Raw genomic sequence first — 25,055 nt, 5'->3', positions numbered from 1 at the left:
TCTTCTAGTGGCTCAGTTGCTAAGAGATAGGAGGATTTGCTTTGATGCAGATAATAAACAGCTGTTTACACAGCATGTTTGCACATGCTTTAATAGGATCACTTTGCTTATTTGGATTTTTTCCTTACTGGTTGCACTGTGTTAACATCTGTCAAACAACAAATAGCATTACCTGAAATGTATTAATATTAATGAAGATGCTATTTTCATCATGGGAAGGGCATGAAAGTAAACCTCATTTTAAAAAATATTTTAATATTTTTTCTCATTTGACCAAGTTTACCTTTTCCTCACATGATTTCTTCACCCATATGTGTTTATTAGTGATTTTATCCCTTAACTCTAAATCAGAATAAGCAAGAATAACTTGTAAATGGTTTCATGATTTTTTAAGCCTTGAGGCCACAGGTTATGATCGTGCTGCACACAAACCACGCAATTTCATTAATTAGTTCATGGAATTGACATTTATGTCTTTTGAGTGATCTAAAGCATATCTTTTGAGAATGGTACAGCCATTCTGGTATGAAAGGTCTTAAGCGAAAAAGAAAACGTATCTATAAGAAGTTGTTCCTGTGCTTAATCACATTTAAAATTTAAAAATGTACCTCTTGACTGTAGTATTAATTTAGCTTTGCTTTCAGACACTGAACACATTTTAGTGCCTTGATCTGACAAGTTAGAGCATGTGGTATGTGGCAATACAGTTGGAGGTACATCATCTTTGTGCAGCTTTCTGGCATTGTTTAGCAAGTTTTAGAATTATAAGAACTATACATACCCTGTGGACAGTGGGCCACTGAATTTCTGGATGTCTTATCTTTGCTTCACCATCACCATTCTGGCAGTATTATTTCTCCTGGACACTGTGGTTATCAGCCTCTGGCCAATATTTATTTGCTGTATGTCAAGTAGAAATGTGCACTTGATTGCAATAGCTTTTGCCCATTTGAAGCTTTACATGAGTAGTTTAACAATACTCCTGCTTCAATGACTTTAACATAAAAGCCTGGCTCTGTAATTCTCTGCTTCTAATGGATATAAAAAAACCCAGTGCATGTGTGTTTTCTTGAAAATCACTATCAGCAGTAATTTAATATTGTACACAGTAAAATTTTAAAATTTTCTTAGTGTTCTATAATATTAATAGTTTCCGGAGGTGACAGACCTAAAGTAAGTAAAACAACAGCTCTTTCCAGTTTTCATATGAAAGCTTCAGCTTTTTATTCCCACAGCCTATTTACATTATTCTTTTTAGCACAAAATAATCATTTTGAAGCATACCAGTTTTTTCCCATAAGCCTACTAAACTGTAATTCATGCATACTTACAACAGACAAGTTGATGCTTTTACTTTTTTTTAATTCAAAAGAAAATTTGATGTCAATAAGAAGGATTTTTTTATAATTGAAAAGAATACACATATATATACACACTATTCTATAAATGGATAAAAAATATTCTCAGTCTTTCCTCAGTCCCATAATTTAGTTTTCTGATAAAGATCACTGGAATTTTAAAGGACTATTGGAGATTATAATTAATACTGTTTTCCTGAGCACATCTCTTAACTGTATGCTTATTAGCCCTGAAATAAGCATTTCTGTTCTCTTTGCCCTTACTGATTCCCAGACATCCAGATTGTGATCCTTACAAGCTGGTCATTTCCAGCTAAGAGACTTGACATCTCAGCAGTTTCCAGAAGTTAAATGCATATCAGAAGTTAAATGCATATTTTATTCCATTACACTTATCAAAAATATATGAAGTTGGGTTTTGGTTTAGTTTTTTTTTTTAATATCCATGTTCCAGTGTAAGGAGTTCCATACTTTGCTGTAGGTAATTTTACATATTGCTATACAACAATTCATGAGTATTATCATGAATTTATTATGCAGGAATAGAGATTTGCTACACGTAAAAGTTAGTTTAAGTTAATTTTTGGTGTAGGGTAAGGTATGAATTGCAAGTGTGATAACTATTTCTGTCCACATGTTGAACACTGAGGGTATGAGGGGGCTGGATATTTGAACGCAGTATTTCCTTCAAAAGGTTTTATAACAGAAGGATGATGGTATGTAAATATCTTATAAAAAATGGCTGTAACTTGAATCAGTATCAAGACTGTTATTGTCTGTTTAAATTTTAGAAAACATGTTATTGCTAAAAGAAAGTTATATGAACATCATGTTGTTGCAAGATGAATGTGTTTGACAGTACATTTAGCTAATGTCTGTGTCCTGTAACAAATACAGTGACAGTTAGAATTACCTATATCTTCTAGTTATTGTTCTGAAATATACCATAAATCAGCATGGAAATGATGTACAAAGAAAAGCAAGAATCTTTGTGTTTTTTAATATCAAAAGAGGTAGCAAAGAGATGTGTTGCAGGACATGCTTAAATATATTGTGATGGTGCAGCTTTATCCTACTTCTTAGGGTGGGATTGAAGCTTGTGGACTTGAATACCTCATATATCTAGGCTCAGTACACAGGTCAGGCAACATGATGGGGACCTGCAGTGGACTTGCATCAGAAGTTCTGCTTTTAACAGTTTGATTGCCAGTGAGATTTCAGCTTTATTAGCTGATCTCTGGAAGTATATCTCAACAATTCATGGCTTTTGATCTTTACTTTCTCACTGCTGAGGATGTCTGGTAGCTTCAAGGAATACATTATAATTGCAAGAATTTTGAATGCTCTGCTGTCTCTAAACAGTAATGCAATCTGGGCTAATCAATGGGAGGTAAATGGCTTTCAGGAAAAACTTCAGTGAGCACCATGTTCAAAGCAGGGTCTGATTCCAGCTTCAGCAGAATTTGGCAGGAGATGGGAGCAAATCAGAAGTGCCTTGCAGCTTTGAGTTACCAGCTCTGGCAAGTCCATTACCAATGCCAGAACAGAGCTGCCTCCCCTCCTTGCTGAGCTCGCCTGGCATGGTGGGTCCTGCTGGCTAAGGGAGAGCATCACCAGCAAGGAGAGAGGGTGGCTGCTGAGGTCCTACATTCTGCTGGGTATCTGCCAGCATCCAAATGCAAAGTCTTTACTCTGTGAGTGTCTCTGGATTTCCAGTGAGTTCAAAGTAACTTGGGATGCACTACTGAAAACCTGGCCTGGTAGAGAGAAAAGGCACTGCTGGCGGCAGACATAGCCTGCATCTTTGGAGAACAGCACCCACGGAGACAGAGGCTTCACAGTGCAGTGGGAATAACAGTGTATGGGACCTGATATGTTTCCCTGAGTTTGTCTAGCTCCCTGCTTCAGGCCCCTGCCTCAGGGGTAACGCAATCTGTTTTTATACAGCAGTAGTAGTCACCTAAATAAAAACCTTCTCAGAAATCACAGCAAATGTTAAAAAATTATAGCAAAAACTACCAGACTGTCTTGCAGAGAGGTTCTTCCACGTCTTGGTGTTAGACTTAGCTTCTTGTGAATATGTTGCAAAAAAAAAAAATTGGCACTAATTTCTGAGTCTCAGCTGCAGTCACGCTATGTGCCTGAAGCTGACACTTTCTTGTATCTAGTGTTTTGAGGTGTCTTCATTAAAGGTATATTTGGCTGTTGCATGCATGAAATGAGCTTTACTGGCTGTGTCTATGCAATATGCCCTGAGCAAAGACGAATCCAGTGAGAAAAATGTCTTTCCTAGTTTCTAGAAGCTAAAGAACAATAAACCAGCATAATCTTCTTGCTGATTTCAATGAAAAGGGAAGTTGAAAGCAATAAGCAGAGCCTACCTACTTCTCCTGTAACACCATCAAAAGTGTTTGAAAACTGCATCAATTTACTCTCTTTTACTGGAGTGAGACTAGGCAGGGACTTGGCAGAGAATCTACTGCTTTCCTTTTGTTACCTTGGTGCTGAAATGAATGTCACAAGCTGGCATCTATTCTGTTTGGGATATAACATTGTAATAACCACAAGAATAATGCATCTCTAAAATTATGTACAAAGAATTTACTCTGGTTAAACGCCTTTATTTGATATTATGCGTCAACTTTAATTTTGTTGCTCTTGTCTTTGTCTAAATTGACTATAATTGCTTTAACTGATATTATATAATAAATTTCAAAATAATCACATTTTGCTACAGCCTTTAGTGCAAAGTACTTTTCTGCACAGTGCAGCCTCTGTTTTTGTAAAAGCTATGTTTCCAGCCACCTGGCAGCTCATTTTCAGTTCATGCGCATTTAGTTACAGCTGGCACAAATAGCAGAGTTTTCCAAGGACTTGTCCAGTGGAAATTATAACCACTATAAAATTTTTCGTGATCAAATTTTGTTTTCTCAGGCCTGTTTTGTCAGATCATGGTCTTGGGTAGAAGTACTGGAGTCACTGATCTACTAGGGTGGCATGTCTAACTAGAATTACATTGAAGGTAAACAAACAGCTTTTAAATAGCAGAAACTTTTCCTTCTGTTGATTCCATTGCACAGTCAGCATTAAGGACATTCAAATATTCTCATAGAGATAAGCTGCCCACCTCTGAGGTTTTGTTTTTAAACTTCTAAATTTTTGGTGGTGTTTTGGAATTTGCTGGTTTTGTTGAGACTTTTTACCATTGCAGAGGTTTTAATGACAGTTAGGATTTATCGGAGGGGTATATCCAGAGACTTCAACTCTTGAGAGTGTGCCAGAAAATTAGAAAAAAGTGTTAAACCAGTACAGAATATCAACCTCAAAAATAGCATATACAATGTAGTTAAAAATAATTAAAGACTATTGCTTTAAAAAATAAAAACAAATCTTATAGCCTTAGACTATGTCCTTGTCACATTTAGTAATATTTTCCTTCAGGCATGTGACTGCAGTAATTCTGTCCGGCTGCCAGAAGGGTGGAACTGTTGCCCAGGAAGGTAACATGATTTGTACAGATCAGTCCGGGAGAACAGTGGCATCAGGAGAAACAGACTAGAGGCTGTCAGAGCTCCAGGTAAATGTCTGAGCAACTCAGTGACAGATTTTTCACAGTCCTTCTGATCCTCACAGGAACACTCAAGGAGGTAAGAACCTGTGCAGTGCAAACACATTAGTGGAGTCTTCATTGATTGCCTAAACATATTGACAAATACCTACCATGTTCTGCCACAAGTATATTTTTACAATATTCTGACTTAAAACAACTGTTATTTTAAAGTTTGGATTATTTGTACTGTTTCATATGTTAAAACATATAATTTGAGATGGGAATTGTGTGCATATGGAGTTAGATAATATGGGTATAAAATCCATCAGTCAGAAAGTTCTCAAGTTGTACAAACTGGTTTAGCTGCTGGTTCCAAGGCATTGTTTTGTTCATGCTGGTATTTAGAGATTCTTAAGTGAACAGCTTGATTCCTAAGTGAGCAGAAATTGAACTCACAGTAATGGTTTGCAGTCAAGTAGGGAGTGTAAGTTTGTATTCCTCACTTGCCAGACTGTATAAGTAGTGAAAAAGGCTGCATTTGCAAAGAGAGGTGCAAGAAAGTTGTTAGTGCCCTATAAATCAGGCAATAGAATCAAACAAACTTAATGGAATTAGGAAACTCCAACTCCTTCGGTTTCTCTGCTAATGCTACAGTATAATAGTCATCACAACAAAAGAAATAATGGCAACTTTATACAAGGCAAAATAAAATGAAAATCTGCAATGGAATGTATTTTTAAAAAGGGGCCTATTTTAAATTGTAAAATCAGCCTGAAGTCTGATGATGAACAAGTGATGCCTTCAGTTTTAGCTTTCATATTTTTCAGATTCTGTATTACATTTGTGTATAATTTGAACTTCATATAAATTGCAAGTTCTCCTCACAGTTTATTCAGACAAAACAATAATTTTCCAGTCTGAGAACCATCAGAGGTTCAGTCTCCAAAAAGTATTAACAAAAGGTAAACTAGGAGAATGTGATTCAATTACCTGAAGCTGTAATTGGACAATTAACCCTGATATGCAAATGGACCAACTTTAGGAAAGTGTGAAAAGTCGTGACCCATCCTCCATCATGAGCACAGCCCCGGCTGGGCTCTTGTACTGCCCAAGGTGTATCCTCTGAAGGCCTTTTTAATAAATACTACTTTATTCCTTTAACTCTGTCTAGCCTCTGTTCTATGTAACCTCCCTAGTCATCACAAGGAAAGGCAACAATTTCCTGCAAATACCTTGCAGAGCACTTCTGCCATGCTAGGAATATTCTAAAAAATCATATAATGTTATGCTATAGTGGTTTGCTTTGTGCTTCTGTATAATGAGCCTCAAATTAGTAAACTCCCAAATTAGTAAAAAATAACCATTCAGAGCAAATAGAAATTATAATATCTTTTCAGTTGGGTGTTGGATTTTTTCAAACTTGAAATGATGAATTAATACATTGCATTACTAAAACTTCTCTCAATGACTACATATGAAAACACTCAATTTATGTGATTTCTTTTTTATACCCAGTACTTCTTAGATATTATTTTAAAAACTATCTACATCTCAGTTTCTCTACTTGGTTGCATAGATGTAAACCAGAAGTAACGCAGCTGAAATTAACAAAGCTCCAATTCTGGTATTTATCCAATTCTGTAAAACCATCCTACAAGACAGAAGAATTAACTTTTGGAGGCTCTTTCATTTCATGATAGAGTAAAACCACTGCAAAACTATTGGATTAACTGGAAATCTATGTCATTTACAATAATGTGAATAGAGAGCAGAAAATTTGGTTTTATTTTCAATAGCCATGATAACTGTAGCCTTATGTCTTACTATGTAAAACATATGCTCTCCATAACTCCTGTCCATACAGAACTGGAGTACATAAATTGCAGATTACACTTCCAGTAGAACTGAACCTCTATTGCATAGGTTACTACTACAGACCCAAGGCCATGATTTGCAGGCAGGTTCTTAAATTTAAGGACTGACATGTACATACTACATGCTTAAATTCTTATGCAGTTATTTTAAAACTATTCAACATGATCAGTGGATTCTAAAGAATTATTCAGTTTATCAGCCATCAGATATCAATTTCAAAATGAGAAAAACTGCTTTTCTAGTCTGGGTTAGATCTGCACTGAGAAATTTAGGGGTGTGTGTGCCAATACAACAGGATGGTTCACTAACATCAAAGTGAAATGTTTCAGAGATGTGAGGCAGCACTGCCTCCTCCTGTTCTACGCAGCACCAGTCTGGATGAAAAGGCCATTTGAAAAAGTAGATAGGTATTGGAGCTCATGTACATTCTTTTCCCACTCTTACACAGATTACTAATTTTTTTTTATCAGCTTATCCTCACTTTGTCCAGCTGTCTTAAAAGAATGAAGTGGAAAATTCAGAGAGAAGGCGAAGAAAGGGAGAAAGAGGCTTTCAAGAAACTTCTCAGAAATCAAGTAAATCTAGCTAACATTGTTCCATACATTCTTTAGTCTCTCAAATGAATGAGAGTAACTGTCCCCATACCAGGAGTGTTGAGAAATTATTCTCTTTCATGTGATAGCAAATATTGATGAACGGGAATTGGAGCCACCCTGGATACATTGCTACAAATCATTTTGGAATAAACAGTCTTAACAATAAGGAATACTATGTACATAATACTAATAATATATAGTGATACTAATAAAATCAAAAACCCCTGCTTGAGATTCCAAAAAATATCTGGAATTAAAATATTTTTATAGCTTATAAATTAAATTGTAATGCATAAGAAATGTAGAGATTATAGTATGAGAAGGACTCAAAAAACCTGAGTGTGTTTATACAAACTGCCTATCCCACAAACCTTCAGATTGAAATGATTATTTATTTGTCCATTTATTTTTAATGTGATTAGCTATTCTTGGTTGGGGTTTCTCATCCATTTTTTCATGAGCCAGCAGTGAATATCTTTCTTCCAACAGCATTTAAAAAATGTCCGTATATGAAGTGACAGTGCTATCTTTTTATTTATTTTTTTTTCACAGTTCTAAGGAAAAAAGCTTTGATTTGTGATTTACTGATATAGTTATTTTTATGATGTAGTTTACTGATGTAGTTCACTATTTCAGATTTCATATGTCATTCCACTTCCAAAATGTAACATTTTCTGGGAATGTTATCAATGAGTTTTCAGTGCTTTTCTTCCAAAACTATTTTCTATTTATCTTTAGAAGGAGGTTTCTCAAGACTGTGATCTAAAGTCACACTACCAATAGAAAAAAAATTACTTTTACCTTTTCAGCGTTTATAAAAATTATTCATTACTTAATCTAAGTCTTCATTACTAAATCTAAGTGTTTAGGTTTATTCTTTTCTGAATGGCTGTTAACTAACTTAATCCTTTAGATTCATCTGCTTTTCTTCAAGATATAATTTAGCAAGCAGAGCAACACTCTGCTCTCCACCCAGATTGCAGAGTTTACCAAGGAAAGTGTAAAACAGCCAGTGTAATTGCTTTCTCTAACACCATTTCAAAGGATGAGAGAAGATGCTGGAAACTTTAGGTCATGTCTTATCCTGCTATCAGCAGCATGCAGACCCAAGGCGCAGAACAGCCTTATTGGCCATGGCTATTTTGTGAAGCCCAATCTCAGTCTATGATATTAGAGGTCTACTTATTTGATGCTTCACTCTTCCCTGACTGTGGTGATAGATGCCACACTGCAAGAGGAATTTGTTTCAGATCTCTGAAGAATCAATGGTTGTGTCTTCTACCTAAAGCTGATTCTACCTGCCAGGGCTTTCTACATAAATGTTCTGTATCACCTTGCTGACACTAAGATTCAATTTATCAGGAAAGTGGAAAAGAAGGTCTTTTGTACTCTGAACATCTTTAAAGCCAATGGATACTTTCCATGTCTCTGACAATGTTTATATTTCACATTTAGAGAATATCCTTCACAAAGATCATCTCAGCAGGCACTTTAAAAGAACTGCACATTATCACCACAGAGGCTCCATTCAGTCCACCTTGTTTGGATTTAATCCTAACTGTGTCAACCATTCAGTTCTAACTGATCCAAGACTATATCATGGTCTGTCTGATGTGAAAAGATATGAAAAATCTCATCCAAATCTCTCTATGTTAGAATTAAGATAAAGATTTCAGAAGAGGTGAAAATTTGTTCAAATATTGTACAGACGCTTCCCCCTGTTTTCAACACTGCCACAATCTCAGTGTCTCTTTTGTTTGCCTTCAGATTAGTTTCATTTTATAAATAAAGTTGTTCTGTATATAAAAGAAACTGATTTGCTGCACCAATATAATGTGGTTTTAATTGTATTAGGCTACAAAGTAACAAGGAAAATAATGGCTGTGTTGTTCAGATTGGAGAATAAAGTTCTCTTTCCTTTTTTATGATAAACCCAATGACATGGATATTTTGTGAATGTATTTGTCCTAAGCAATTTCCTGTTTTAAATTCATAAATACAGTGTAGTGTATAAGAAAAACAAAACAAAACAAAAAAATCTCCACCAACTTGTCCCTGTGCCATATAGTACATATATAATACACAGGGTTCTGTGGAGGTCACTTGAAGTGCATGACCCATTTTGAATTCCTTCAGTCTGTATGATTTTGTCAGGCTTAAGCTGTTGATTCTGACATTATTTCTCAGCTTCCTAAGCTGAACATTTAAAATTGGCTTCCTACTGCTTTTCATACTGATGCTAGCTTTCAACTTGATGAAGTCATAATTAAACAAAAACCATCCCATAGATAATTATAAAAGCATCTCTCAGCCTATCATTTGAGCTGCCTGCAGGCATTTTAGATGCTTGTTTTTATTTGCGTTATGTGGCTTTTCTATAATACTAATGGCTTTATTTTTCCTGTACATCTTTCTCTAATTCTTCTCAGATGATGTCAGTTTATGAGACCAGCTTAATTCTCTTAGATGTCTTTCCAGGACTCAGTGACCTCACTCTGCAGGATTGGACATTTGGAATGTGCAAATGTGCAGTAAACTTCCTGCCTCTTGGTATCAGCTCTCCCGAGGTGCTTTCTGCAAGTCCAAATCTGTGAGTGAAGAAACTGCAATGATGCCAGAAAGCTAATCTGAAGTGCTGATGATTCTGAGAAGCTATTTTTCTTGTGGGGTCATTCAATTATGGCTGAAATCAGTTCAGTGAATAATTCTGGTTTGCAAGTATAAAAATAGAAAATATTTCAAAATTGAGGGTTTTACTCAAACTGTAATTTGAATACATTGAAGAATGGTTCCAATTGTGGATCTGGGGGCTTTTCCTTTTTTACCCAAATGCTGAGACTGCAGACTTATGTCAAGACCTCCCTGCTGAAAACTTCAAAGGCATTCCTTCCAGGCAGACAGTTTATTCTAGAAGAGTAGAAGTTCCTCCCTGAGTTTCAAAGGGTTATTGCTAGAAAACTCATTATCTATAGGGACTAGTGTCTTGAGTAAAAATCTGAAAAATACTATTAATTGTCCATGCTCATAAAGTTACAGGATGTGGGCATTAGTCAAGAAATTGAATAAGGAGTATTCAATTTTTGGGGGGAAGAAAGAGGGAGTGGGATGAGATGTGTGAATGTGTTTACAGTATAAAGAAAGAGATTTTTCAAGTATGGCAAAAATTTTTTATTCAAAGCATCTAAACTTGATCTCAAAGCCAAACCAAGACTGGTATCAAAATTGTTTTTAAAGAGCTATCAAGGAATGAGGGAAGACTTCTTGTTGTTCATAAAAAATTTAGAAGTGGTGGAAAGTCATCGAAGTATATATTCACTAAACCTTCTTTTTCCTGTACTCAGAAGCACTTATATCAAAAGATCCATTAAAGGTATAGCACGATTAACTTTGTGTGTTGGGTACCACCACGTACAGCTTCAGAACACAGAATAGTGAGAGCATAACTTTCTTCTGCAAAATAGAAAACTTCTCAGTAGTTGATGCCATCTGACAGCAAGGCAGAGAATGACTCCCACTGACCCAGAAATCTTTTTTCTCATGCATATTATATCCTTAATGCATATCAGAAAATGAATGAATATACAAGTAAACAAACAAACAAACAAATTCAAAAAGCATATCCCACTCTATTTCTCACAGACAGGGATAAGAAAGGAAAAATTTGGCAGGCATCAATCACAGTGCCTGTTCCTTAGGTCACTTAGTAGAAGTGAAACCTGTGAGAATCTCTGGAGTTCAGAATCCATGGATACTGAATGCCCAGGCCATATCTGTTCTCACAGAGCTACCTATCAGTGCAAAATCTAGGGCACAGGTTATAATGACAGGCAGTCAGAACACTTAGCAAGTTTGTAGGTACCTTATAGAAGAACAATTTATGTCTATATTAGTCAGTTAAGCATTTCCAGGTACACTTCTCAGTACTACAATATTTCTGGAATGACTACTGACACACTTTTGGCTTGAGTCTTTCCAGGCAATCTTCCCAGATGTTTTTTTGCAAAATTTGAGAGTTAACATAGGGAAGGAAACATTCCCAAAAATCCAGATATTCTGGAGAGTGAGCAGAGACAGTTTGGTTGCCTTTAGTCTTGGGAAGACAGAATAGCTGCTGGCACAGTGTTAGTTAACCAGCAGAATGAGGTGTGTTATCTAAGTATGCTGATCCGTTAGCCCGCTACTGAGTCAGAAGGAAAAATATTGGCCATTGCATTTCTCGCACCTCCCATGTGGAAATGGCTATTTTTTGCATACTTGCTTTCTTCATGATCACAAAATAGTTGAAATTATATTTTTTTCAGTTTTTTCTTCATTTTGTTTGAGCATGTTACTATATTCAATAACAAATGAAAGATGAATAAAGATTATTGGCATATTTACATCTGTGTATGTTGTCTGTATATAGCTCACAATAAGTAAAGATGCAAATAAAACTGTCTCTTCAAGACCTTTGCTGTCTATGGAAATGAAAATTAAAAGGTCATATTTCAAACTAATAGATATTAGGATTGTTTTTCTGGTTGTTGTACCAGTAATAAGTAACTGGAGTACCAGTAACTACATGGGGATATATCACGTGATTCAAGGATTTATGTTAGACCCTCATCATGATAGCATCAGCATTTATTAAAAAATAAATTAGATTGAAAATGTGATTTCTGATTGAAATTAACTTTAAATATAATTATTATCATCCATGGGAGACCAAAAGGGCTTCTCACCATTTACATTTTGAATTGAGATGGAATCACTTTTCTTCCACTCAGGTTTTTTTACATTCACCCCATATGAAGGTAATTACACTCATGGGAATCCTTAAACTTCTATATTTTGTTCTCTCAACTGCAGCCATAATCTTGATATGATTTTAATAATATTTGTTCTATGTAATAGCTTTTAATAGGCTCCAAAATGATTTTACAATCTAAAATGTGCTCCTCCAAAGGATCCAACAGCAAAATGCAACTATCTGTCACATGGAAAATAATTGCCATAGAGTCTAATGCTTTTAAAGTTAATGGTATTTGTCCAGGTTTAGAGCAAATTTGGGGAAGAATCCCCCCAAAGGAGCTCCGGTGGGAAAAGCAGATCCAATCGGCCCCTCCCCCCAACTGGTCCGGGAGGAAAGAAAAATACCTCCTTGGAGAAAGGTGGAAAAAAACCCCCTGTTTATTAAACAATAAGACCAAAACAGTATCAAAACAATGAGACCCCTTGCCACTCTAAAAGAGATGACAAACTGAGAAAAACCCCGGGTTCAAGCAGCAGCTCACTCAGTCTCTGATCAGTCTCTCAGTGCTGGAATTGTCGCAGGCCAGGGCCGACCCGGTGGGCCACAGCTGCAGCTGCCGGTGCTCTCCTGGGTGTTCAGTCCAGAGCAGTTCCAAGAGGTCCAAAGAAAAGGGAAAAAACAGTCCAGGGAACTTCTTTGCCTCAGCTAGCTAACACTAACTAAAAAGCAAAAGAAGAGCTCTCTGTCCCGCTGTCTGTCCGCAGACAACACAGTCAGGAGCAGGAATGTGGAGGAGTGCAGTGTCTGAAAAACAAAACTGCGCGCTTCTTCTCTCTCCCCCTTCACTCTCTGTAACACTCTTAAAGGTACAAAACTTATTATTATTCAACATAAACAGAATGAGACGATTGGGGATAAAAGCATCATATAGTCAACCCAGGACATTCCACCCCTTATCCCCATATCGTCTGCTTACTACTAAAACTAATATAAATTCTAACTCTACAAGTACATACATGATACATCCATTATACAACTATACACAGACAATGGTAATAACATTCAGGAAACAGTGATATTTATACAGGTTTTATCCAACAATCAGGTCTCCCTGAGGTACACATCGTGTTCTTCCATCTTTTTGCATTATCCACCACGTGCAACCTGGTCCCTGAGCAAAGACAACCCCACGAATGGGTTTGTCTGTACTCGAGGCAGAATTGATCCACACAGTCTTCCCTAACAAACCTCTGACATGTACCACTGGGACTTTGTCTCCATCTACTCTCTGCAAAGGCTCAGATTGGGCAGGGCCGACTCGGTTAGTAGAGCCTCGGGTGTTAACTAACCAGGTGGCCTTTGCCAGATGCTGATCCCAGTTCTTGAAAGATCCCCCACCTAATGCTTTCAATGTGGTTTTTAACAGTCCATTGTACCTCTCCACTTTGCCTGCAGCTGGTGCATGGTAGGGGATATGGTACACCCACTCAATGCCATGTTCCCTAGCCCAGGTGTTGACAAGGCTGTTCTTGAAATGAGTCCCATTGTCTGACTCAATCCTCTCAGGGGTGCCATGTCTCCACAGAACTTGCTTTTCCAGGCCCAGGATGGTGTTCCGGGCTGTAGCATGAGGCACAGGGTAGGTTTCCAGCCATCCAGTGGTGGCCTCCACCATGGTCAGCACGTAGCGCTTGCCCTGGCGTGTCTGGGGCAGTGTGATGTAGTCAATCTGCCAGGCCTCCCCATACTTGTACTTGGACCACCGCCCACCGTACCAGAGGGGCTTCAGTCGCTTGGCCTGCTTGATGGCGGCACACGTCTCACAGTCATGGATAACCTGAGAGATACTGTCCATGGTTAGATCCACCCCTCGGTCTCGTGCCCACTTATAGGTGGCATCTCTGCCCTGGTGGCCTGAGGCATCATGGGCCCACCGAGCTAAGAATAACTCTCCTTTATGTTCCCAATCTAGGTCTATTTTGGACACCCCTATCTTTGCGGCTTGGTCTACCTGATCATTGTTTTGGTGCTCCTCATTAGCTCTACTCTTGGGTACATGGGCATCTACATGGCGGACCTTCACAGGCAGCTTCCCTACCCTGGTAGCAATGTCTTTCCACTCTTCAGCAGCCCAAATTGGCTTTCCTCTACGTTGCCAGTTAGCCTTTTTCCACCTCTCCAGCCATCCCCACAGAGCATTGGCTACCATCCATGAATCAGTATAAAGGTAGAGCTTTGGCCACTTCTCTCTCTCAGCAATGTCCAGGGCCAGTTGAACAGCTTTGAGTTCAGCAAGTTGGCTTGATCCACCTTCTCCTTCAGTGGCCTCTGCCACCTGCCGTGTGGGGCTCCATACAGCTGCTTTCCACTTCCGGTTCATTCCCACAATGCGGCACGACCCATCAGTAAAGAGAGCGTATTGTGTATCTTCTGCTGGCAGTTGGTTGTATGGTGGAGCTTCTTCAGCTCGTGTCTCTTCTTGTTCCCCTTCATCAGAGAGACCAAAGTTTTCACCTTCGGGCCAATTTATAATGACCTCCAAAATCCCAGGGCGATTCAGTTTACCTATATGGGCGCGCTGAGTGATGAGAGCAATCCACTTGCTCCATGTAGCACTGGTGGCATGGTGAGTGGAAGGAACCTTGCCTTTGAACATCCACCCCAGCACGGGTAGTCGGGGTGCCAGGAGGAGTTGTGCTTCAGTGCCTATTACCTCCGAAGCAGCCTGGACTCCTTCATAGGCAGCCAGGATTTCTTTCTCTGTTGGAGTATAGTTGGCTTCAGACCCTCTGTAGCTTCGACTCCAAAATCCCAGTGGTCGACCCCGAGTCTCCTCAGGCACCTTCTGCCAAAGGCTCCAGGACAAGCCATGGTTCCCGGCTGCAGAGTAGAGCACATTCTTCACCTCTGGTCCTGTCCTGACTGGGCCAAGGGCTACTGCATGAGCAATCTCCTGCTTGATCTGTGCAAAGGCTTGTTGCTGCTCTGGGCCCCAGTGGAAAGTGTTCTTCTTACGGGTGACCAGGTAGAGAGGGCTCACGATCTGACTGTATTCGGGAATATGCATCCTCAAAAAACCTATGGCGCCTAGGAAAGCTTGTGTCTCTTTCTTATTGGTGGGTGGAGACATTGCTGTGATCTTGTTGATGACATCGGTGGGAATCTGACGCCGTCCGTCTTGCCACTTCACTCCCAGAAACTGGATCTCTTGAGCAGGTCCCTTGACTTTGTTCTTCTTGATGGCGAAGCCAGCTTTTAGGAGAATCTGGATAATTTTCTCCCCTTTCTCGAACACCTCTGCTGCTGTCTTCCCCCACACAATGATGTCATCAATATATTGCAGATGTTCTGGAGCCTCACCCTTTTCCAGTGCAGCCTGGATCAGTCCATGGCAGATGGTGGGGCTGTGCTTCCACCCCTGGGGCAATCGGTTCCAGGTGTACTGCACGCCTCTCCAGGTGAAAGCAAACTGAGGCCTGCATTCTGCTGCCAGAGGAATGGAGAAAAATGCATTGGCAATGTCTATAGTGGCGTACCACCTTGCTGCCTTGGACTCCAGCTCGTACTGGAGTTCCAGCATGTCCGGCACAGCAGCGCTCAGGGGTGGGGTCACTTCATTCAATGCACGATAGTCCACAGTCAATCTCCATTCTCCTTCAGATTTTCGCACAGGCCAGATGGGGCTGTTGAAGGGTGAGTGGGTCTTGCTGACCACCCCTTGGCTCTCCAGCTCTCGGATCATCTTATGGATGGGGATCACAGCATCTCGATTCGTTCGGTACTGTCGGCGGTGCACTGTTGAGGTGGCAATTGGCACTCGTTGCTCTTCCACCTTCAGGAGACCTACTGCAGATGGGCTGTCTGACAGTCCAGGCAAGCTGTTCAACTGCTTGACACCCTCTGTCTCTACAGCAGCTATTCCAAATGCCCATCTGAGTCCCTTTGGGTCTTTGAAATACCCACTTCGAAGGTAGTCTATGCCCAAAATACATGGGGCCTCTGGGCCAGTCACAATAGAGTGTTTCTTCCACTCATTTCCAGTCAGGCTCACCTCAGCTTCTACCAGAGTAAAATCCTGTGATCCCCCTGTCACACCAGCAATAGAAACAGACTCTGTCCCCACATGTCTTGATGGGATTAATGTGCATTGTGCACCAGTGTCAACCAAAGCTTTGTATTCTTGTGGTTCATATGTGCCAGGCCAACGAATCCACACAGTCCAAAAAACACGGTTTTCCCCAGCCTCTACCTGGCTAGAGGCAGGGCCCCTCTAAGCCTGGTTATCCTTCTTTCCCTGGGCATATGTCTTGGAGGTTCCTTCAAGGGGATCAAAAATATTGTCATTATCATCATATGTGACAGTTCGGTTACTGGCCACTGGAGCTGCTTCCCTTTTGGAACTTCCTCTCTGAATCTTCAGTTGTCTCACCCGTTGTGCCAGAGCAGAGGTAGGTTGTCTATGCCATCTCCTCATGTCTTCTCCACAATCACGCAAATAGAACCACAGCTCAGCTCGTGGGATGTACCTTCTCTCGCCGTCTGGGGAACGTCTGCGTTGGGTACCAGAACCTCTGATCTGTACCGCCGAGATTTGGAGAAAGCTCTCTTTAATCTCCTCCCTCAGTTTCTTGTGACCCTCCTCTATCTTGTCCTCTAATTTTTGAAGACGTGTTTCCACCGCTGCGATTCTGGCATGTGTTGGGCCATGTACAGCATCTGCATATGCTCAGAGCTTCCTTGCCATGTCAAGCACAGTCTCACCCCTCTCATCCCTCTTCATGATGGCTAAGGCAGAGGCATATTCTTGTGGCCCGAGTCGTACGAGTTTTCGCCACATCACAGACGTGCATGGTACTAAGTCTGGGTTCCTAGTTGTTACATCATCTGAGAAGATAATCTCAACCACGGCCATTTCTCTCAGGCGTTGGATCCCTTGCTCTATTGTCTTCCACTGAGTCTGCTGCATATAGAGATCGTCTGCACACAGGTATCTTTCTGCTACACTTCTTAGGACCCGTTCCCAGAGGCTCTGAGAGTTAGCCCCCCTCATCATTCCTTGGTCTATGACAGTATCCTGTGACAGGGATCCCAAATGCCTGGCTTCAGTGCCATCCAAAATTGTAGCCTCGCCTGCAGCATCCCAGAGACAGACCAGCCAACTAATTATGGATTCATCAGACCTTCGAGTGTAGTCCTTCCTTAGGCCACGAAGGTCCTTCAGGGAATAAGACTCAATATTTGCGTCTGATCTTGCACCTGCTGCTTTGACTCCTGATTTTACGTCAGGAGGCATTGAGGTTCCTTCTCCTGTATCACCACCATCATCATCATCATCATCCACTGGTCGATCAGTTTTTTCCGTGCGTTTCCCACTTCTAGTACTGGTAGCAACAGCCATGGGTTTAGATGCTGGCTTAGGCTCACTGTCTGGTCTAGCTGCTGGCTCTGAGCCTGGGCTGTTGGCTACAGCTTGAGTGACTGGGATAGCTGATTTATCTCCCTGCCCCCCTGCCTCTGTCTGCTGCCCGACAGTATCTAACAAAGTGCGATAAGCATAGGCCAGGGCCCAGCTTATTGCAATTAGCCTTTTCTCCTTAGAATCGTCATGGCACTTCTCCTTTAGGTATTTCCCCACCTCTGCTGCGTTCTGAATTTGTTCCCGTGGGAAATCCCAGTCTACAGGATCAGAAAATTCCTTCAGGGTTTGGCCTATATTTTCCCATTCTCCACCCCACTCAGGATTTTTCACGCCTGCATCTGCTTCTGGATCAGGGGTCTCACCAGCTCCTCTGGATATCTCAGCCCTCATTCTAGAGAAGCTGCAGACCATATAGAGGAAACTTACCAAATTAAATACCAGAAAGATGGTCTCTTTAACATTCAGGGGAAACTGAACATTCTCAAAAAGTGACATAACCGATCCAAAGGAGAAGAGGGAAAGGGAAGGCTGGAAAGTCTCATTCTTAGCTCCTCCTCTAACAGACTGAGTGTAGTTACTAATAAATTCCCAAAACATACCACTGGAATTGGGATGCAGGGTAGGATGAAGAAACCATAAACCATACATGCTGTAAACAGAGGTCAGTATCTTTTTGAACGCTTTATAAATCATTATCACCAAGGCCAGCACAACAGCTATTCCAATCCGTACCCCTCTACCGTAAAAATTACTTGTTAAGGACAATAATCCTAATGACCAGAAAGGTATTGAAACCTCAAAAAGGTCTAGAGCCCAGAGCCATACAGAGGCGTTCTCAACCAGAGACATCAGGGGTTCAAGCAGCATAGCTACTAACTGCTTTAACAACCACAGACACACAATTAATAGGGCTTTTTTCCACATTTTCCAGCCCCACGTTGGGCGCCAATTCATGTATTTGTCCAGGTTTAGAGCAAATTTGGGGAAGAATCCCCCCAAAGGAGCTCCGGTGGGAAAAGCAGATCCAATCGGCCCCTCCCCCCAACTGGTCCGGGAGGAAAGAAAAATACCTCCTTGGAGAAAGGTGGAAAAAAACCCCCTGTTTATTAAACAATAAGACCAAAACAGTATCAAAACAATGAGACCCCTTGCCACTCTAAAAGAGATGACAAACTGAGAAAAACCCTGGGTTCAAGCAGCAGCTCACTCAGTCTCTGATCAGTCTCTCAGTGCTGGAATTGTCGCAGGCCAGGGCCGACCCGGTGGGCCACAGCTGCAGCTGCCGGTGCTCTCCTGGGTGTTCAGTCCAGAGCAGTTCCAAGAGGTCCAAAGAAAAGGGAAAAAACAGTCCAGGGAACTTCTTTGCCTCAGCTAGCTAACACTAACTAAAAAGCAAAAGAAGAGCTCTCTGTCCCGCTGTCTGTCCGCAGACAACACAGTCAGGAGCAGGAATGTGGAGGAGTGCAGTGTCTGAAAAACAAAACTGCGCGCTTCTTCTCTCTCCCCCTTCACTCTCTGTAACACTCTTAAAGGTACAAAACTTATTATTATTCAACATAAACAGAATGAGACGATTGGGGATAAAAGCATCATATAGTCAACCCAGGACAGCTATAATACTAAAATATTGGAGCATCTCACTTTATGACATGAAAAGCCTTTATCTATAGTATGTTAACACTGCAATTATTTTTAGTTAAATGATAATGGCTGCTGGTTGTCATTGTTTCTTGATAGAATTGTTATAGAATGTTATCCAATTTTTATGACTTTTTAAATTTATATTTCTCTTTCATGTACTTAAGAGCAAAAGAAAGTAAAACTTAAAATCAACAAGTTAAAATAACTGCACTAGAACTCTAACTGAAATACTTTTATTCTTAAAACTCAAATGTTTCCCAAGAGACTTGAAAAATTACTTGGAAAATGTAAATGGAGTGTCCTGAGTATAAGACAAATATTACCCACATCTTTTTATTTTGAAGTTTGAAAGAGAAAATGTTAAGGGTTGCATTGTATTGTCATAATCAAAGTCAATTTTTTCATGTTCTCCTTAGTTTGTATTTCACACACCAAACTTAATTCTCAGAATTCTTGAAATTTATTGTCAGTTGCATCTACATATAGACGTGAATTAAAATTTTATATGTGACATCTCAAGATTAATCTTGCTATTTCCTCACAGATGGCCATGCTTGGACTTGGCATGTGGATTTGGCATGTGGCATGTGGCATTTACATGTACCAGGTTCGACACATGTATAGTGCCATGGCAGACCCCCACCCATGTGATCTCTCACTGCCCTTCCTCAACAGGATGTTGAGGGTAGAAAGAAAGGTGAAAAAGCTCAAGGTTAGAGATAAATACAGAGAAACCACTTGCCAGTTACTACCACCAGCAAAACAGACTCAATATGGGGGCAATTATATTTATTGTGAAGTAAAAATGATTTGTACAATGAGAAACAAAGATAAACTAAATCATCATCTCCATCCCACCATTTTCTTTTCCCCTGTAAGGCTCAATCTCACTCCATTGCCAAGGCCTTTACCTCCCCTACCCCATGAGGTACAGGGGGATGGGGAATGAGGGTTGTGCTCACACAGCTCCTTCACTCACACTTTTTCCCTGCCTCTGTGTGGGTGCTTCCACAGCTGCTGGGAAACACCTCCTTCACCATGGTCTCTCCATGGGCTGCAGGGTGATCTCTAGTCCAACACATGGAATATCTTCTCCAGTTCTTTCTTCTTCCATCTTAGTGCTCCCAAAGTTGTTTCTTCCATTTTTCACCCTGCTTCTCTCTGTCATCTGGTAATTTTGCCATTTCTTAAATATTTTCCCCAGCGCCACTCCCACCGTGTGTGTGGGGCCCTGCCGCACCCTGTGGTGGGTGGTTGGATCCGGCTGGAACTGGCTGGATCCGGCTGGAAACGGCTGGAACCGGCTGGAACTGGCTGGAACCAGCTGTATCTGGCTGGATCCGGCTGGAACTGGCCGTGTCCAGCTGAGGCAGCCCCAGCTCCCCTCATGAAGCCGCTGCTGCTGCCGGGGCCTGGATGTCTGCAACCCATGAAAATGTCCTGTGATTTTAAATGATGAAGTTTACAGATTCATGAGATTTTTTTTCTTAAAAAGTCTAGGTACAGTTGAATTTTATTTTGCATTGATATGAAAGAATGAAATATCTGTATTTGTTATCTTATTTTGCACTTGTTATCTCTCTTCTTCTTTCTTAGAAGTTCATAAGGCCTCAGAAAAAAGACATTATTTTTCCCTAATTCAGCCTGGAAATTCTGAATGATCACAGGATCCAGAAATGAATGGATTATACTGCAAAATGGTGTAGTGTCTTAAAATCAGAAATGTGGTGCAGTCTATGATTTTATGACATTTTAAAATAACTGTGTAAATATCAGCTGATTAGAAAGATCATTAGCTGCCATGATCTTTCTAAAACTTTCCACCCTGAATGATACTCCTGAATGAGTTTGAAATCCACAGGCACAACCAACACAAAACAGCTGAAAATTTTATTGAAAAGGGTATGATTATGAAGGTATTTATTCAGCATCCTCTAGTTAAGTTTCAAAGAACTAAAGAAGTAATTCCATGCAGATACATGGCTCAAAATTGCAATCACATGATACATTTCTATCTTTGATCACTAATTAAAGGGTTTTGTTTCTTTTCATTCAGCACTAGTTTCCTTCTCAATTTCCTGCAGTCATTCAGGTTAATCAATGATTTAATCATGTTATCCTTCCATCAGTTTAGTCTCAAATCCTTTTGTGGGATTTTTGCAGTTTAATAGAGCTAATTTTCAAGTTAGAAAGATCTGAAGAGATGGAGATTAAGATCTATCAAGAACCCACATAACTATCCACTATTGATTTGCAGTCTTGAATGTAAAATCTCTGACTTTCATTTGAGATCTTTCTGTCTGTTTTCATGACGCCTTCCCATTCTGTCTGAGAATGTTTAGAGATCATTTTTCCCTTGCTTTATTTCTCATTTCCCATGACAATCTTCAGCATAGTAAGAGCAGGATCAGATACCTAAAAACATTCAGAAATTGCACTAAATTCTCAAAATTTCCAACTGCATCTGCTCTATTAAAGGGCCCTGATAATCTCCTGTCCAAATGAAACAAGATGTAGGACTTTCATTTCACAATTATTTCTGCCACTCTTCCTTTAAACACCCTTCCTCAACAATAGATGCTACATGGAATCTGAAGTTCATACACTGATGAAATTATATGAAATAGAATGAAATAATTCTGAAATCATTTATTTGAGGCTCAACATTTTGACAGTATGAGGCATTATTGGATAAATGACAACACCATCATTACTTACCTTAGTATCAGACCTTGCATTTCCTAGTGTTGCAGAAAGCCACATGGGGTTTGACAGTCATTTTGATATTTTACTGTATTTTTTTAATCTTTCTCATGTCTTAATAGTGGGACAGGATTAATAGTTACATCTAATAAGAATGATGTATTTGTGTTATAGATTTAAGCAGTGGTAATGATGTTTTCTTTTGTCTTTCACTGTTTGCTTTCTGATAATCCCTAACATTTATTTATTAATACTATGGTTGTTTCATAGAACTATTTTCAATATTATTAGAATCTCATTTTTGAATGGGAAAAGTAAGAGTAGAGCTCATCACTCTATATGTATATCAAAGCTTGAATAATATGTAAATAAACTTAGTCACTTCACTATTTGTTCCTTTTCTACCTCAGTATAATCAAAACTAAATCCAGGCATAGATGCCACTAGGGTCTAACTGGGACTTCTATTGACAAAACCTGTCATTGATTCCTACCTTTTGCTTTATCCTTCAACCAGGAATTAATTCAATTAAACTTTTGAAAAGACTGTTAATAAAATAATTTTCCAAGATTTCAGGGTTTGCTGTTGCTCATTGGATTATTTATTTCTTTCAAGAACACTTAACACACCTGCAACAAGTGATTCTCCATTACAGTATCCAAGCTATTTTTCCTCTCATCATATCACAGTTATCTACCATCTACTAATTCTACTCATTCTTATAATTTCAGCCATTTTGTTTGGTATGGAAGTTTTACTTTGTTGATTTCTTTCTCCCTAGACATTACTTTACAATTTGACACCACATTTATTACCTTCCAATCACCACATACTAATGCTGTTTTAAGTGGTAATGTGCTCTGAAGAACTTTGTGCTTTAATGGTTTATTCAAGCTTTTGGGGTAGCTCTTATTTTTTTCTATTCTTTTTTTATTGAAAAGAAATCTTTTGTTCCTTTTGCTGTTCTTCTGACTAGTTTTCTTTAGAAAGTTATTCCAGTCTGGGAATCCTTCCTTATATCAAGGAATTAATTTAGATTTTCTAGTATGAGCCTGTATTTTCATTTAATTTATTTTCAAATTACCATGTATCTTGATGTGCAATATATTTCAATTAAGTACAGATCACAGACTGCTTATGTGTTAAACTGAACCTTCAAAAGATAAAATAAATTGCATATATGTACTCAGTTAGCAAAGCTGGTAAAAAGTAATAAATACTTACGACAGGAAATTGCCCTCAAATCTAAAATCTGAAATGAGAACTACAGAATACATGATTAAATAAAATAAATGCCAACCAAGTCTAGCTTATATATGAATTTTAGTTTTGAAAAAAAACCAAAAACCCTAAGCTTTTCAGGATGGTTCTTAAAGAATGGCAATTTCCTCTTTAAGCAAGCAATTACAAGCAATTCACTGACTTCAAGCAATTACACTGACTTTTGAGACACCTCTTAACAAAGTATTTCCCACAGGTATTTTGCAGAACTGTAGGTTTTTCAGGCTGTTGCATTCGAGTTTTGCTCTGACTCCCTTAGGCCAAAAGCTCATGAATCACTATTGCACCTGCCTGCTGAGAAAGGCGAGAGGAACTGATTCAGTTTATGTGGGCTGATTCATCCTCTCCTTCCTTATTCCCTTTCCATAAATAGGCCCCAAAGCATTGTTTACTCTAATTTCTTCTCAAATTCTCCCCTATAATCCTGCAGATTTGCTCTTAGTAGAGGAGGAAATTGAAAGGGACAAGAGGTTGACTCGTTGGGGTTTTATTTGCAAAAAAAAAAAAAAAAATAGAGGGGGGTTGTGCATTGAAAGACTGAGTAGGAGAGGAGAAAAGCAAAGGATAATACCAGGAAATTTGAACCATGTGAATAGTGACAGAGATAGCTAGTGCCTACAGGTGGTTTCTATGCAAAACTTGAGTGCTCCAGACAGCACAAGAGTGCCATGAAAAAAATAAAAAGGGAGGTGGGGGGAGGGAAGGAAAAGGGGTCACGTAAAAGTAATTAAGAGAAATCTCTTTCTGGTTTCAGTGAAAAAGCCTAATTCTTTGCTGTATCCATTGTGGTATCTTCTCCATTTCACTTTGTTTCATTAACTTTTAAATCTATTTTGTTTTCTGTTCCTCAACTCAAACACACGGAGAGAGTGACTGTTAAATACATTGTGAAAGTTTTAATTGGCAATTAGAAGACAAATATGGACAGTTAGAATTAACACCTATTGGTTGTCAGTGTCTTTCTGTTAGTTTCTGTTGTGTATAACTTGATTTCCTGTCTTTACCTTCCTTAATATACATAAAAATCCCTCTTCTTGTCTTATTTAAGACAAAATATTTTTACATAAATATTCCATGTTTCATACCAATTATTATTCAAAGTCATTGTTTGTTGCTTCCTGTGCAGTTAATGGGCAAAGATTTCATCATTAACAGGTGCATACAACCGTGCAATATTAACCCTCTTTCAATTCAGAGCAAGAAGACAAAATTCAGTGACTCTTACAGATGCTAGTTTTGAAAATGTGACACTTGGAATGACACAGGTCTTTTCGACTGGTCTCATAAATGCTTTTCCCTGCATCATGGTGTCAGAACAAATTATCTTGGGTTTTCATACAAATTACACAGTTGAGTAAGCTGAGACTACATCAATAGTCCAATTCTTGTGTATCAATTAAAACCTGTTAGCTGGATGCAAATATGTTTGATTTTTTTTTTTAAGTTTAAAGATGCATTAATGTAATAGATTTGTGGAGAACTAGTCGCATATATAACATTAGAAAGCCTCACACTGTATTTCTTTCTTTCTAGGTTTTGCTTTGATGATGCTGAAGAACACTTAAAAACAATTGATGAATGCAAATTTGTGCATCTTTTTCTGCATCTAATTAATTAAGCACATCCATTTCCCTTGGGAGCCAACTGTCAACGCTGATAAATAAATAATACATCAGATTTTTCATGCTGTCCAGTATCTCTCATTTCCATGTATGTTTATAATTATATATATAAATGTAATTTTCAAGTGCCAATTCCAGTTGCTAGGTTTTAAAAGTCCTATGAAGACAGCTACTAACTAATGTTTTTGTAGGAAAAACACGTTCTTTTCCATTTCAAAAAAATATAACCTGGGCATGCAGTGCTTCTCTTTAATGATTCTGAAAGATTTTATTCCATA

General features: G+C 39.2%; 1 long non-coding RNA gene across 2 annotated transcripts; it reads left to right on the top strand.

The window, feature by feature from the left end:
• Positions 1-4,235: 4,235 nt before the first annotated feature.
• LOC141728602 (uncharacterized) lies at positions 4,236-24,832 on the top strand. Of its 2 annotated transcripts, none has more exons than XR_012579719.1 (4): positions 4,236-4,380; positions 4,800-4,935; positions 9,858-9,969; positions 24,689-24,832. It is a non-coding gene; the product is annotated as an uncharacterized LOC141728602 (long non-coding RNA). The 2 variants fall into 2 exon arrangements; XR_012579718.1 differs by having other exon boundaries at positions 9,846-9,969.
• Positions 24,833-25,055: the final 223 nt, after the last annotated feature.

The sequence above is a fragment of the Zonotrichia albicollis genome, chromosome 3 (genome assembly GCF_047830755.1).
Source record: "Zonotrichia albicollis isolate bZonAlb1 chromosome 3, bZonAlb1.hap1, whole genome shotgun sequence".
Taxonomy (NCBI): Eukaryota; Metazoa; Chordata; class Aves; order Passeriformes; family Passerellidae; genus Zonotrichia; species Zonotrichia albicollis.
Note: the sequence above shows the minus strand (reverse complement) of the source record. Positions and strands in the feature narration are given on the sequence as shown.